The sequence below is a fragment of the Athene noctua genome, chromosome 3, assembly GCF_965140245.1.
Source record: "Athene noctua chromosome 3, bAthNoc1.hap1.1, whole genome shotgun sequence".
Lineage (NCBI taxonomy): Eukaryota > Metazoa > Chordata > Aves > Strigiformes > Strigidae > Athene > Athene noctua.
The window spans coordinates 22083371-22099355 of NC_134039.1; positions in this window are offsets into that span (position 1 = coordinate 22083371).

Sequence of the window (15985 nt, forward strand, 5' to 3'; positions counted from 1 at the left end):
TCATTTGCTCACTTTTCTGTCTCAGACTGTTGAAATTAAAGATGGGAACAGATGTTTGAAATACTTCTGCAAAATCAACTCTTAAGGTAACATTTTAGTTCTTTATATTCAGACCTGAAAACAATTATTTAGAAGAGAAAAGCCTAGGAAAGGAGGATCTTTCATTTGTGAACAATTTCCCTGTTATTCCTTCTGAATTAATTGGCCTAAAGCAAAACTCCTCTATATTTTCCATTAAGAGGAAGAAAAGGGACTCTTCTTCTTTTTCTTTTTTTTTTTTTTTTTTTTTTTCTGCTTCAAGGAGAAAAACCATAATTTGCCAGCCTCTATTCAATTTACTACTATTGCACTGGAGAATTATTTTGTATTTGTAGAATTAGTCCTAAAGATTTGACCAGCTTTTCTGAATGAGGTGACTTTTGTGGTGTTTCGGGGTTTTTTTAAAATCAAAACCAAATGTTGCCTGAACAAGTCCCACTGCCACACAAGAAAGAAGTTCACATTGTTACTGAAATGTGGGTCACAGCAGGATATGCTTCATTTGTTTAATTGAATCTTTTTATGAATGGCACACTTTCATGCATTTCTTACTAAAGGAAACATAGTGTTTTCATTTATTAGGAGGTAGGAGCGAGACTTGTATTAAAGAGATTATAGGGTATGATTTATTCACCACTGGCTGCCAGTGCTTCTGACCTGTGAGATGATACCTTATGAGAGGGCTTTCTAAGGGTAGGAGAGACAGGATTTCAGCTGATGCCCTGGGGGAACATCCTCTTGGAGGACATGCTCTCCTCCTCAATTGAAGACCAGCTGGAGGGTGAGAACGCCATTTTGAACACTCTCTCTGGTAAAACAGCACTTGAAGGAAGGTTGTTTCTCCTTTTCCATGCCATACTGAGCAAGGGAGTACAGTGGAGACACTGAGTTAGCAACACCAGCTCAGGTGAGTATTACATACAGCATTACATCAAGCAGAGATGTAAGCTGAGAATCAGCCCTACTCCTGTGTCCCATGTTAGCTCATACAGAGAGCCATCTTGGGTGTCTCTGCCCTGCATTTCATTGTCTCTCCACTTTGGACTCAGTTTGTCAGGGAGCCAGACAGAAGTCTTTTTGACAAAATATCCTAAAAATCGAAATGCTGATCCAGACAGAGATTGTTAGTAGGTTAGCTGCAAAATTTTCTCTACTTCCTAGGCAAGAGTGATTGAAGATGACAGTTCCCTTGGACTTGGCGAGAAAACAAGGGTCTAATGAGTCTGGGAAAAATGAAAGAGCAATGAACTGATCCTGTTTCCTACTGCAACAATCTTCAGGGATGGGTTAGGAAGATGATGGTGGGTCTTGCCTGTACTGATGCAGAACAGATTGGTGCAGTCTGGGGATGTTTTTGATCTAGATGTATTCCCTATGATGGTAGGATAACTTGTTAAAAGAAAATAGCATCTGATTTGGACCTATCTGTCATTGTAATTGTAAACTTTCAGGTGGTTACTGACAGCAGAAATGGTCAGAATCTAAATATTTAGGCTGCCTCCTGACTTGCAGAAAACAGACTCTACAACTCAGTTATAAAGCAGGTATGTTTACTCCAGCGCTGCAGTGCAAGGGGATTTCTCCACAAAGCTTGCACACCCACTGCACATTTTTCCAAAAATTTAAGAGTGTGAATATACATATTCATTGGGTTACATAACACAAACATACATATGCATGAGTTAAGGCTGGGTTAGTTGGAAAGGCTGGTGTCAGCAGTTTATGTTCTCTTTGCACCTGCACACTGCCTCTTGGTGGTCATCTTTGGGGGTCTTTGGGGGGAAGGCTCATAGTCTTTCTCACCTTTTACTTTTCTCTGGAGCATGTGCAGATTCTCTTGGCCAATTTCTTGAATAACAAATGTGTTTTATAGCTGGTTTACTCATTCTATCTTATCTAAGAGAACTAATGGAACTGCTACCATCTATATATGGCTACCTTTACTCATTACCAAGACCCAACTAGTTAGAGTTTCCCAAGGACAAAACCATGATATTTTGCTGAACACTGCAGTTCTTGGTAGATTTTACACAGTAAACTGCTATGTTTTGGTGAACTCAGTAGTCCTTGGTAAGCTTCCACAGAACAGTCTGGGCAAGCAGGATTCTTAGCAATATTCAAAATACTCTAAGTAATACTATAAGTTGCTATAAGTAAGTAAATAAGTTGCTAAGCAGTTTGCTATAACTAAATAAGTCTCAAAACAAGTAGTCATTTCTCTGTATCACTCCTAAGTGTGTTCTAAATCAAGCTGAGCCCTCACACAGAAACTTGAAATAAATAAGCGCATCCTCCCTGGGTCTTTTTGTGCACAGACACACAAAGCATTTTTTATCAGGGGAAGATAAAATGCACTTGGAAGAGCCAGAAACTGAATCAATAAAAAAAAAGAATAAAATGCATGTATCCCTACTCTAACATTAGCATGAGTCTACTTCACTATTTCCTTTCCAGTAACATCCAGAATTGGGCCACAGTTTCTGTCCTCCACTCCTGATTTGAAGCAGTAACAATAACCTCAGAGGACTTTTTGTTTGGTCCCCCTTAGGAGAATCAGAATCAACTTTTGGTTTTAAGATCTCAGCTCTGCTGCTCTCTTGTTTTATCTCCCTCTGCAAGGTCCTCTGCTTTTATAATGGAATAATCTGTTCTGTGTCTTGCAGGGGAAGCATTATCTTCATTGTCTCTGTTAGCCAAGTCAACAGCAGGGAGAGAGAATATTTGAGGCTCTTTAGCAGATTCATTGCTTGGATTTCTTGCTTGCTTGGGAGTGTTTTCTTGTCCCCAAACACCCATTCAAAGCAAGCACTTTTCTTTGTCCAAGCCCCTCTCATTACCCAGGACTCCCTTTCAATACCAGATTCATATTAGTCAATGTTTATGCAACTTTCTAAATGTTACAGAAGAAGGAAGAATTCTTTGCCAGCTCTAATGTTGGAATGCGGGCATACATGATGGTAATAACCCATCACACGAGCTAATTAGTAGATGATTAACAGAAAAGAGAAACATGTTATACAAACTTTCTTGTATTCCACTTGTCCTCATCAAGCACTAACCCTGACCTAAGCCACTTCCATCTCTTTTCTTTTTAATTTTGATGTTTCAGGACGTTTTATTTTTCCTGGGGCTGTTAAATCTACTTTACTGCTTTTCAGTATCTTATTTCAAAACATGACCTTGTGCTGGATTCAGTTCATCAGTTAACAATTAACGAACAGTCTTGTTTCCAGTCATAAATACTTGAATTCTCTAAATTATGTTTATTCTGATCTCTCTTAAAAGAGAATCAGGTATGCAAACTCCTCTAACCTTGGAATGGAATACAAATTGCCTGCAATTACCTGCAAATATTTGAATTAACACAATAGAAACCTTTCTCACCTTGAGGATTTTTCGAGTTTAGGGCCAGTCCTCGGCCTCCCCTACAGAAGGGTGATTGGTTTTGGTTTTTTGTGTCCTGCTTTCACATCATATCTTCCTGAAAGAACCAGCAGCACTGCTTAGCTAGAGGGGATTTGTGTAGGCTGAAAGACAGGTCACTGCCAGCAATGGGTAAATGTCAAGTCATGAACAGGCAAATTGCTTCCACGGGAAAGGGTATTTTCTGTTTCCTCATCCACTGAAATTTTGACATCTCTTGTCTGTGACAGAGCAAGGTGTTTTGTTTTCTGGTGTCAAGCAGTCATGGAATTTTCTGTTTTAATAAAAACTCAGATTGTTACTGATTTTATTATCAATTGAAATTAAATTGTGTTTGATTTTAATATAAGTATAGAGCTAAGAGATATTTTAGTGAGAATCATTTATTTTACATTTAGTGTATTTTGAATCTAGCAACCGACTGCTACTCTAAAATCCCCTGTACAGCCCCGTACCAAGGCCGAAGGGATTGGTCACAATTGTTTGGTAGGAACGGTTAGAACCTAGGTAACAAAACACGAGGTGATTTGTAAACTGATTTATAATACATACACAGGACTAGAAGAATGCAAGTAGTTGTCAAGTTCCAGGATTAATGGGAACTGAAGGCAGTAACCGTAACAGCTTGCAGGCACCTGCCAAGAAAACTGTGTCCTTAAGCAAAAGGTAATTCCGGCAGGGGGAGATCGCGACCACCGACTCATGGACCACCTACTCACATTACACCCCAGAGCCATTTCTAGACATTTCTAACCTTTACTGCGCAGAATCGGAAATAGGAGGAGAATATGTTAATGATTTCTTGGAAGTTGTGTGCTTATGTATGATTCTGGTGCCTGGCACGTGTTGTTGGTGAGAGCACTCCCCTACATGTCCGGCCGTCAATAAAGAAGTGTCTGCTTATCTACATCACATTGGTGTTGATAAGTTTTTATCCTGGTTTTCAGTGACAAGAGGTTTTGAAACTGCACCTACATTGCAGCTAAGGTTACCTGTCCTTTTTTTTGAAGGCTTCAGCCTGCAGCCAGTCTCTGATTTTGAGGAAAAGAAAGGCAAAGGAGCTATCCATGTGGAAAGGCTCCTGTCTTGAGGACTCCGAAGCCCATAGCCGTCTGCCAAGAAGCCAGCAGAGCCTAGGCTGATCTGCAGCAAAGCATGGGATCCCAAACCACTTTGAGAGGTGACACTTGTGAAGCCAGCCTACAGAGAGGTGAAGGCTGGTCTGTGGGTGCTTCCCAGGATTTCAAATCCCTGTCACATGGCAAGGAGAATTTATGTGATTAAGGGTAAGGAAGGAGTCAGTTTCCAACTGATCTCTGAACAAATTCATTCCAGTAGAACACTTCAGTGACAGCTGTTTCCCAGTGGAAGAATATAGTGCTGGGACATCATCTGTCTAGCTTTGGTTCCTCTTTTATTCAGGGCTCGAGCACTCCAGTCCTAATTCTTCAGTTCCTTAAATTTCATCCAGAGGTTTACACCTCTCAGATGTGAATTTAATAAGCTTTTTGTTCTGCTTTTATGCCTTTCTTTGTACTTTTCAAACATAAATAATACTAGAACAGTAAAAACAACAGAATAAATGTCTAGGAGAGATGGGATGCAATAGGAAACCTAGGTGTGTCATTTTCAAAAAAGTGAGATATGTTCAATCCACTGCTTGTCTACTTTCTAGGTACTGTTCACCTGATAAGGGAATAAAGTACACTGGAAAATCAGTCCCTCAAAGGAAAACCAAGGATTGTACCTGCTGACAGATGGCTTGGTTTGCAGATATCTATGGTTTGTGCCATGTGCCAAGAGTTTTGCTGAGTTTGTTCAAAAGATTGAGATGTCAGGAGGGAATGGCAGGGCACCCTGAACTCAGCTCATTAGGCTAATGCAATAGAGACTTACCTGCCACTCTTTGCTCACAGATGCTCTGAAACCTAAGCAAGGTTTTCTGTCATCTTGGGGAGCACATACTCTAATCCTCCACACTGTAAAAATTGAGTAGAACGCTGTAAGGTTAGAATAATGTAAAGATTTCTTAGCAGCTCATTGTGGGTCTTGATCTGTTAGGGGAGGATATATGGCTGGACCATCCCTGTAGCTGATGGATTTCCAGAGCTGGTCCTGGGAGCTTAGGCAGATCATTTGTGATAGGGAGTTGACCAGGCACCTGTTTTCCCTCAGGCTCTCTAAAACTCTTGAGTGCAGCTGAAGTGATATAATTAACATTTTAAATGCAGTGCTTCAAAGAAATTATTTTAGTTAAGATGACCATGTGGCAGGGTTGTGGTGGATATTTTATGCACTCATGACAGCCTGCCTCATCTGAAAGACTGCGGTCTGCAGTAGCTTTTGGTGGAGTTCAGAGACCTCTTCAAACAGAAGTGGGTTATGTCAAGTCAGCTTAGAAATAATAAGTTTGAATAACCAGTGCCAAGGGCTGCCCTGTTCAGTGAAAGGGTGTGCTATCCAGGTCATCCTAAAGTAGAAGAAATAATTCAATGCCATATTTGGCACCCAGAAATGCAACAGCAATGACATGGTACATCAAATCTCTGATCCAGAAAACTACTGGGAGTGCTTAGTATGCTGCTCTGTATGAAACACAGAGCTCCAAAAGAACTTGGTTTTTTCCTTAGCTATGGTTCATCGACCTTATGTCTGTGTTTGTCCAGGCCTACCAGAATACACAGCAATGCCCCATCCCCATCTGCATGCTCAGAGGATGAAGTGTGGCTTGTTCCTGTCCTGACCAAAGGGAGAGCTCCATTCAGGTGGTGTCAGCACCACATCAGAAACATGGCTGTCAGAAAGGCCATCAGGCAAACTGGAGAGGAGTGTGTGAAGTGGTGTAAGTGTCAGCAGAATGAAAGGAGGGCTCAAAGGAAAGGAAACAAGCAAAGAGTAATGGGAAAAAGACAATTCCCACCCAAATTGAATCAACAGGTAAACTGTAAGTAAGTTCATATGTTTGTAGAATCCGTAGTAAGATAAAGTTGACATAAAAGAGTAACAAGTAATCTAGCTCCTGAATCACTGAGTTGAATTTGGAGGAGCTGATGTACATGTGCATTGCTTTAAGAGAGGAAAGTGTAGGTCTCTGAGTCTATGGTTTTAGTGGTCTTGGCACGTATCCTAAAGGCTAGACATCAACAGAAGGGAGGGACTTTATATAAACCTGTACATATACACCACCTTCTTGACACTAAAGCAAGTTATCTAGCCAGGTGAAATTTTTGAAGTGCCTGCACATACCAACTGGTCATAAGATGAAAGGCTGTTTAAGGGGAGATGAGACCTGTTCATGCCTAATTAGATTACTGCCAGCTGTATCTGTATGGCTTAGGTCTAGTGAGACCCAAGAACATCTGGTCCTCATAAAGACTATGAGCACAAAGAGGGATTTTGGTTGATGGGAAGGATGCATTGCTCATGTGACTGCAAGGCAGATGGCAAAAAAGTGTGAGGGTAGAAAAGTTCCTCTGGGAGCCCCTGGTTAATGGAAGTATGTAAGGGTCAGTTTTGAAACGATGTAGGCCAGGTTAGCTGGAGGAACATTCTGCCCAATAAATTGTTTCCTGAGGCGAACTGTATCTAAACAAGGTAGATTTTTGATGTAGCTTGTTTTGTTCCTGCCCTGATGAGACAGCTGGCACATATATCCATAGAAAGATATCATGGCTGTTGTGTTATTGTCTGCAAGGGTTAATCTGTACTGAAACACTGGTCCTGGAACAGGGAGAACTTAGTCTTTTCTACAGTTTGTTCAAGAAAGTGGTTGTGATTAAAATAATGAATGAAGGAAAATAATTTGGACTTTGATTCTTAAAATGTTCTATATTTCACCAAATTCTTTAATGCTTTGAGCTTCAAATCCTGTTCCTGCTTGCAAATAGTAGGACTTCCACTAGTTATAGGCAGTCCTGGGTTGCTGGAGCTTTGATAAACAGAGAGAAAAGTCTAAAAGTTCAGCATCTGAGGAAAGACGCCTGGATTCTTTTTCTGGTAAATAACAGCAATGAAGTGGTATTGTTCCCATGTTTGCCCTAGATTGTGGAAGTCACACAATATTCCCCTTGCGTGACATCATTTTGCCTTTACATCCTCTCAACCTGACTATTGCAACTCTCTGGCCCAAATCCCAGCTCTTCAGCAGGAGCAGAATGCTGCAGTCTGCCCTCATATATATGTGTCAAGAAACATGAATGTCAGTCTCATTCTTCAACAATTATGTTGGCTCCCATCTACTTTAGAATCCAGCTCAAAGCACCCTGCATCTATTTAAAACTCTATCTGGCAATCCGTACATTAGCACAAAGATGCTGTTTAGCTTTTATTGAAAACAAAATACAAAGAAAGGAAAGAAATTTTTTGAGATATATTAGGGGATATTAAAAGATGGAGCTTGTTTCAGTCATTGTGTTCTCTATGCATCCGGCAAAAACTGTGTCTGGCTTATCTGTTGCAGAAAACTCCTGTGATCAAAATGTATTTCTGCTGCTGGAAACAATTGTAATTTTCTTATGGCTCATTATTTACACCAGGAGAATGAATCCTAATTAATTTTTGTTAGATACTTACTGTGATCACTCTGATTTCTAAAGGGAAGACAGAGGTCAAGAATCAAGAGTTCATGGAAGGATTTGCTTTTATGAGATGCTTTCCAAAGGTTTTCATTGCACCTGGAATTTGTTAGCCATATCCTCTTGGGCTGTGCAGGAGGAGTATTATGCAAGAACTTTTGGAGCTAGTGAAAGAGGATGCTCCAGAATTACAGACTTAAGCAGTCCCACAAGTTTTTCTTCCTGTTCCATTCTCCCTTCTTCAGTCCCAGCACTTCCTGCATTTCTGTGGCAAAGAGGAGACTTTGGGGATAGGCAATGGCAGGACTGTGTAGTAAAATGTGAATATCTTGTGAGACAAAATTCACAGCCTCACCCTGATCGAGCACAAATATAGCGAAGACAGGGTGGAGTGTCTGTGTTAGAATCAGGGGGAAGGCCAACAGGGCAGATGTCATAGTGGGAGCCTACTATAGGCCACCCAGCCAGGACAGAGGTGGATGACATATTCTATAGGCACTTAGGAGAAATCTCACAATCTCTTGCCCTTGTTCTTGTGGGAGACTTTAACTTCCTAGACATCTGCTGGAAATACAACATAGCAGAGCAGGACCAGTCCTGGAGATTCCTGGCATGTGTGGCAGGTAACTTCCTGATGCAGCTGGTGAGTGAACTGAACAGAGAAGGTGCCCTGCTGGATCTCCTCTTTGTGAACAGAGAAGGACTGATGGATGATGGGGCGGTTGGAGGACGACTAGGGAACAGTGACCATGAAATAATAAAGTTCTCTATTCTTAGAGAGGCCAGGAGAGGGGGGAGCAGAACTGCCATCCTGGACTTCCAAAGGGCTGACTTTGTCTTATTTAGGCACCTGCTTGACAGAATCCCTTGGGAGACTCTCCTGAAGGGTATAGGGGTCCAGGAAGGCTGGGCGCTCTTTAAGGAGGAAGTGTTAATGGCTGAGGAGCAGGCGGTCCCCAGGTGCTCTAAGAGAAGCTGGTGGAAGAGAAGACCACCCTGGCTGAACAGAGAGCTTTGGCTGCAACTCAGGGAGAAAAGGAGAGTTTACAGCCTTTGGAAGAAGGGGTTAGCCACTCACAGTGATTACAGAGAGGCTGTGAGGCTATGCAGGGCAGAAATCAGGAGGTGTAAAGCCCAGCTGGAAATTAATCTAACTTCAGCCATCAAGGATGATTCTATAAGTATTTCAGTAGCAAAGCAAAGACCAGGGAGAGCCTCCATCCCCTGCTAGATGCAGGAAGAAACATGGCAACAAGTGATGAGGAAAACGTTGAGGTCCTTAATGCCTGCTTCACCTGAGTCTTTAATAAGACGACTAGTTGTACTGAGGGAATCCAGCCTCCTCAGCCAGAAGATACTGGGAGAACGACCCCCCCACAATCCAGGAGGAGACAGTCAGTGACCTGCTGCATCACACAGACACACACAAGTCTATGGGACCAGATGGGATACACCCGAGGGTGCTGAAGGAGCTGGCTGGGGTGCTCGCCAAGCCGCTTTCCATCATTTACCAGCAGTCCTGGCTGACCGGGGAGGTCCTGACAGATTGGAAATTGGCCAGTGTGACGCCCATTTATAAGAAGTGTCAGAAGGATGATCTGGGAAATTACAGGCCTGTCAGCTTGACTTCGGCACCCGAGAAGCTGATGGAGCAGCTCATCCTGAGTACCATCACACAACACATGTGGGACAACCAGATGCTCAGGCCCAGTCAGCATGGGTTTATGAAAGGCAGGTCCTGCTTGACAAACCTGATCTCCTTCTACGACAGGGCAACCTGCTCATTGGATGAGGGAAAGGCTGTGGATGTAATTGACCTTGACTTTAGCAAGGCTTTTGACACCATTAATGGCATCTATACTGTACAGTAGTAAGAAATAAAGCTTGCAATTGTGTGTTATTTAATAACCATATAAGCAGCAACCCTTCTAACATACTGAAATGAGTTTAAGGAAGTGGGAGTTTTGCTTATGACTTTTGTTTTGTTTTTATTATTTTTTTCTTTCAGTTACATTTGGACATTTAAATCTTATGCTGCTTGGAAAACAGAAGTTTTACTCCTTTTTGGTATAGAATTCAAATAGGGGGAAAAAACTGTCTGGAGCTGGACAAAATATTTCCCAGATTTTATAGAGTTGGGACTTGGGATTTTGATTTAATTTATTCTAAAGAAAGAGGTCAGGCAAGAAGTTATATGTATTAAAATACTCTATATGTATTAAAATATTTTTATGGCTCTTATCACTAGTTTTTAAATGAATAGATTGATCTGAATTGCAGCAATAGTCAAGAGTCTGGATCAAGGCTTTAATTTAGGGCCATCTTTCATGTTAAATGACTTCTGGGGTTTATACTTGGGGTTGGGTTTTTTTTTCAGACTCAATACGTTTCAGGCAGCACACTGATTTAAATTGGCAAAGTATAACAGACTTGTCCACGAATAATGAATTTGTGAATATCATGGGAATCTGACACCTGTGATCGTCAACTTTTACCTCCAATTTTAATTAAAACCTTTGTGAAAGTCTTTGTCTAGTCAAAGATCTCTGAGGAAATGACAAAACAGAAATATCATTTGTAGTGAATGCACATAAAAGCCTAACCCCCCCCTCCATTTCTAATGGTGAAAAAAAAAAAAAAAAAAAAGGAAAAATAATATAAATGTACCAGCTCAAGCTTCAGGATAAATTGTCTAGGGATATGGGAAAATCTGAAAAGGCAAGAAGTTTTGTGTTGCTTCCTGACATTTGAGCAAACAGGTTTTTGCAGCTGTGTGTAATTACAAGAAGTTAAAGGACTGTTTATTTAACAATGTTATATTTATACATTTACTAGGAAATACAGCATTAGTAGATAGGCTTTAAAATATCTGTTAAACTATCTCTTATAGTATCTGCAAAGCAAAGTCTTTAAGAAGTAGTATTCTTCCACACAATCATTTTTCATTTTCCTGTAAACACAGCAAGGCAGGCATAATCCAAGGGGGAAGTTCATGGAGGTTCACACAGAAACAGAGATGTGCACCTTTTAAGTTTATTTCTCTCTTTGATATAAATTTAACACCTGTTTACATCTCAGGAGTTCAGAGTTGTGGGTTTGTTTTGTTTTGTTTTTAAAATATTTGTCTTTTTGTCACTTTTATTAGGTTAGAAAGTTGTAGAATTCCTCCATTTCTGATTGGGGGAGCTGAGCTCTGGACTGATAAGTGCTAAAGATTTTAGGACAGAGGGGAGATTGAGATGCCCAGATCCAAGACTAAGCTGTTACCTGCACAGCTAGTCCTACAGACACCTTTTGTAGTGAAGCTTTTTGTTCACATGAAGTAATGCATGTCCTGAATGGCGTCTGTTACATAATGGTAGAGCAATCTGCTGGACCTCTGTGTGGACCCAGGCAGAATGTGAATATCAGTTGTGTGTTCCCTTCATGGCTCGGCTCCTATCAGGATATCAGTCAGCATATATCTCATATATCAGGATATCAGTCAACATATATCTCATATATATCTCATAGGATCCACATACACTTAGTAGTGGCCTCAACATTCATGAGAAAGATGCATGGAGAATGACTAAATGGTGACGGTACTCCAGTTTACACAACAGTCTCGCAGTTAGTGTGTTTGATGGTGATGTGATGCTGTCCCTTCCCTACAGTATGTGGGATTATAGTCCACATGCTGTAGACATGCTGTTCTTGAAAAAATGCCCCAGCTCTCAGAGGATAGTTGATGTACTGAAGATTCTTGAATTTCAGTTCCCCCTTTAAAAGTTTTCTGTTAAGTTAAATAGTACAGGGAAATGAAGCCAGTTTTTCAAAGTCACAGGTTAGCATCCTACCCATTCATATTAAAACTAGAAGATGGAATTTAGTTTTAATATTTTTCTTGGGTAATTTATTTTCTTTCTTCATCTTCTTGAATTGATTTAGTGGCGCTGAAAAGTTTTGAAATTCTTTCCTAAAGTAGGTTAATTATTTAAGACAATGGGACTTGTTTAGTTTACTTCACTGGGAATTAGAACAAGTAATTTATTAAAAGGCAAGATACAGCACAAATGAGCAGTTAGGCCAACTCTCCCTTCTCTTGTTCCTCCTAGGAGACACACAGGCACTCTCACATGTGATTTCAGCTTTGATCTTTAATTGTGAAGATAGGATGTTCTCCAGCCTTTCTCATTTCTTGTTGATTTGAGGAGAGGTTACCAGTGACGTGGGCACCTTCCTACTGCAAACTGCTTTAACATAATGAATTCTTTTCACAGGTTTCAGCAAATAAGTGACAGAGCATAACATGAAGTATTTAGAATATTTTTTTTTGCCCTGGTTTGAAGCAGTTACGTTCATAATGTTTAAATGACTCCCTTATTGTCACACATGCCCTGTAGGTTTTAGGCATGGGGAGCAAAACAGAGACTGTGACTCTAAATGAGCAAACCACCAGCGGGATGGATTTGTTATAATACAGCATTTTATAATACTGAAGTGCGTATTGCCCCTTCAATAGTAGACAACAGAAGTGATTACTGATGTGTTATCACAGCTGCGAGAGCATTTACTAATAAATCTCCTTAAGTGTGCAAAGTCCCCACACCAGCTAGCTGCTTTATGCATGTGAAGGGTAAATGTGAAAGCCTTTTTTTCCTCTGCCCCCAAGAGCATTAGTACTTACCTTAATTAGCGACTACTGCAGATCCTGCTCTTGTTCCCCTCGGGGTCAGATCTTTGCAGCTGATTTCAATGAAAATGTAATCAGGGCAATAGAGAAGAGGGTGCCTCACAAAGGAGAGAAAACCTTTTATAATAAACCTGAGTAAGTATGAGGGATGTTATAGCTTTCTCTTCCTTGCAGTCAGTTCACTTCCAATTTAGTATAAAAGGCAGACTTTGCACTCTTAACCCATTCTAGGACTTCTTCCATAGACAGCAATCTCAGAAGATGAAAGATGTGAACCTGAGGAAATAGCACCTGCAAAAAGGCAAGGAGAGATTATATCATGTTTTGTCTTAGAGTGGAGAAAGATGTTGATACTCTACCTGATGTATTCTGTTGGGCTACAGTTAATAAGACTGTATTTCTTTTGATGCCACCCGTTATGGTTAGAAAACCAGCACTGAACGATGATATGACACTAGAGGGGAAAAAAACCCACCTCTGACCTTTTCTTTTGTTCTTATTCTTTTAAGCTTTGTTAAAGAGGAATAGAACTGATTGGAGTTAATTTTATGGAGAATCTTAAAGAACATGCCTCAAGGCTTTTGCTTCTTTCTGCTGTTAGCAGTACTATTAGAAAGATACATGTATTGCTCTGCTAGAACAATCATAACTACCCATTGACTTCAAGTTCTATCTTACTTCAGTGATAGTGACTTGTACAAGTGTGATGGAATTCAGATGTGTTTATTTACATGGCATGTTCTGCCTTAAAATTATCAATGTCTGCTTATTCTTCTTAGTTTTAAACATTATGATACATTACCCTACAAATGCTCTTACCCTACAAATCTCCCTGAATCTGGTTTTGAACACTCCAGTAATTTTAATAATGCATTAATTTTCATAGTGTTAAGAATCTTTTAATCTGGCTTTGTTTTAGGATATGATTTTCACAAGCACTCATCATTGATCTAATCCTTCTCCCACTGAAGTTAACCATTAAATTCAGTGGAAGGGAGAATTAGGCCAACTTTAATCCTTTTCAAAACAGTACCTGGTTCATAGACCTGCTTGGTGCCTAAGCCCTCAAATAAGAAATTACAATTGAGATTATAGTTTGATAATAAACCTCTTTGCCAACAGTAAACTAGATGACAAGGCTGGATCCCAATCTTAATGGTAAGGGAAGTGTAGGCCCCTACTTGTCTGATGCTTAAATCTTCTGTAAAGCAAATTAAATAATTCATTGCTTTTAAGAGCCATAAATTGGTCTTGTAACTCTTTCTTCTGTTTATTACTTCCATCTTTACATTCAGTGCAGATAAAAACCTCCTTTAAGTAAAGACTCCAAAATTCTTGTTTTCCTCATAGTAATCCTAAATCGACTCCATATTTTCCTGTCTGTATACAGATATGGGAATGTAGAATATGTGGTGGACTGCTATGAGGTTACCCTGCTGGTAGCAATATTATGCTAAAGATATATTTCTGCAACATAGTGTCTGACTCTGAGCCCTTAATTCACAAGTAGGACACAATAAATTCTGAATTCTGACTCTTCATATAGATTCCAATAATCCTCAAAATCATGGGCAATTTTTGCTCTTCCATCCTCTTTAATATTCAATGGTCCTATATATTTTGCAAACAGTCAACCTAATTGCTTGATCTTGTTGCTTCTTTCTGACAATTTTAATTCTGCAATTAGTCATGTGTCCTCCACAGAGCTGTGTAGAAACATAATAAGTTTTTCTGCACAGGCAGGGGATGAGTTTTGCAATTGGCATTGTGTGATGACTCCGTTTGGGACCCTAATGAACATATTAAACAAGTTGGAGGAGTTGGGAACTGGTTTGGATTTATCTGAAAACAATCTTTGGAGCAATTCAGCAAAACAAAACAAGAAAAATAAAAATGTTTTCAGTGCTTCAACTGTGACATTGTTTGCTTCAAAATGAAATGCTTCAGTTTTAGATGACTTAAACTTCAGGCCCAGTTCCAAAGAAAAACATCTTGGTTTAAGAAAGAATATTTTAACAAAACTTTTAAATTGTTTTGATTCACTGCTGCTTCTTTGTGCCTTTCCCGTGCCTGAAACTGCTGAAGTTGTGGCATTAGAGCTGTAGTCTAACCTTTACTGTTTGCCACTGAATTTTTTACATAGTTCCAGTTGCATTGTCCTCACATCACACCAGAGTGGAAGACAACACTGAAAGCAGAGCCTAGACAGTGAGAGTTTCCTTGAGTGCCCTCAGACCTTGAGTCACATTTGAAGCCACCTCTCTGGGCTTTGCTTATGTCATCTACAGAACAAATAGAATAAAGGTACAGGCTACCAGAAATTGCATTCAAGGAAAAATGTCCTGGAGGAGACTTAAAAATTCCTGGCTTAAGGGTGTAACCCTACTACTACTGTAACTACTGGAGATGAAGCTATTATAAATGTCTCTGTGCTTATTTTCTGGTTTCTGATTCTGCCTCTGGAGCAACTGTGCTGACCACTGTAAAGAGTAGGAACACTTAACTAGATAGAATAGTAGTTCAAGCTGGTGTGGTGGCTTCTAAAAATCTTCCCTCCATAGCAGGATGGTTATAATTAACTGTCATTTTCGGTGTTTGTGAAGATACTCGAAAAACCCAAACATTATAGAAGAAAAAAGTGCTATCAGTAGGTAATGCTGATGAATGCAGTTACTGGTTCAACAGAGCATTCATGGGAGTTTGACCAGGATTAATCTTGAAGTCCCAGCACATTTGTAGGTGAAACACATTCTGAAGTGAAATAAGAGGTTAATCACTAGAAGACAGCTGACTGCTCTAAGCAACAGCCTTTTTTCATCAATGCTTGTGATGCAAATAAAAACCCCTAAAACAGCCCTACAACTAAATATAGCATAAATGTCCTCAAAAGCCAGTCAATAAACAGTAATTATCTCTCACAGCTGGAAGCATGTTTTGCTTTGAGTGTAACCAACAAACTGTGCTTGAGTGTGTGATGATTATTTCAATCAGGTTATAAATGAGAATGTTATTTGGGAGCTGCTCTCTTGGAAGGTGTTCTTGTAAATGTGTGCATGTTTCTGAACTTTTCTCCTCTTTTCCAAACTGCTACAGACCTTGATAAATGGTAAAACCTGGCTGATTTGAACACAAAGTCAATTTGTGGGCAGGGCTTCGTCAGATCTCTTCCCTGTGCTCCCACTTGCTACTCCTGTGCAATCTCTAGTCTCAAAATAGCAAAGCAGACTTTCAGCATTCGATCGATCCTGCCAGATTCTATGGATGAATGCCACTT